The sequence below is a fragment of the Neomonachus schauinslandi genome, chromosome 3, assembly GCF_002201575.2.
Source record: "Neomonachus schauinslandi chromosome 3, ASM220157v2, whole genome shotgun sequence".
NCBI lineage: Eukaryota > Metazoa > Chordata > Mammalia > Carnivora > Phocidae > Neomonachus > Neomonachus schauinslandi.
The window spans coordinates 69073111-69073886 of NC_058405.1; the positions used below are offsets into that span (position 1 = coordinate 69073111).

At 71.3% G+C, this 776-nt stretch overlaps 1 protein-coding gene across 1 annotated transcript in view; it reads right to left on the reverse strand.

The window, feature by feature from the left end:
• PDS5B (PDS5 cohesin associated factor B) overlaps nucleotides 1–317 on the reverse strand; it is a 195230-nt gene extending 194913 nt beyond the window's left edge. Inside the window, exon 1 of the mRNA XM_021678280.1 lies at nucleotides 305–317. The gene's annotated coding sequence lies outside the window, so the exon portion shown is untranslated. The remainder of the gene's footprint in view (nucleotides 1–304) is intronic.
• Between the last annotated feature and the right edge of the window lie 459 nt (nucleotides 318–776).

The following is a 776-nucleotide window of genomic DNA, read 5'->3' on the forward strand; positions in this document are numbered from 1 at the left end:
AATTTCCCGAGGCTGCGACTGAGCCCGCGGCGTGGAGGGAGCGCGCCGGCCGCGGGGCCCTCCCCACCCCCACCGCGCAGCCCGGCCCACGCCCCCGGCCCGCGCGCCCCACTACTTTCGGCCCGGGCCGCCACCAGGCAGCCGGCGGCTGCAGCCTCCAATGCCGGGAGGCGAGTCTCGGCTGGCAGGCGGGCGGCGCTTGAGCCCCGCCACAGACACAGCCGCGGTGGCGGGCGCTGAAAAATGGAGCACGGCGACCAGAGAAGAGAGACATTTTCTTTCCGTTAACTGAATTGTTTCCTACCTCCGGGTGTCCGACTCGCTACTCCTCTCACTCCGCTGCTCTCCGGGATCCGCCGCCGCCGCTGCATCCAATCGCCTCCTCCCCCCCCTCCCCTTCCGCAGCCAGCCCGGCCGTTCCTCCTCCTCTCCGCTTCAAAATGGCGCCAAGCGCTCTTCGGCGGCTGCTCCAATCGAACCGCCGCGGACAGCACCCGGGGGCAGGCAGTGCGCGGCGTGGGTGCGCAGCGCCCCCTGCCGACCAGACAGTCCTGGGCGCGCGCCCGCCGGCCCGCTGGGCTCGCCCCGCCCTGTCCCCGCCCCGTCCCCGCGCGCGCGCCCAACTCTGCCCCGCCCCATCGCGCGCGCACACAGCCACACCGGCACGCCGCCGCCGTGGCCGCGGTGGCAGCGAGACTCGCAGCTGTCAATGCTTTCTCTGCCTCTGCGGCTTCCTTGACTTTTGCCGAAAACCACATAAATTGTTACCTATCTCT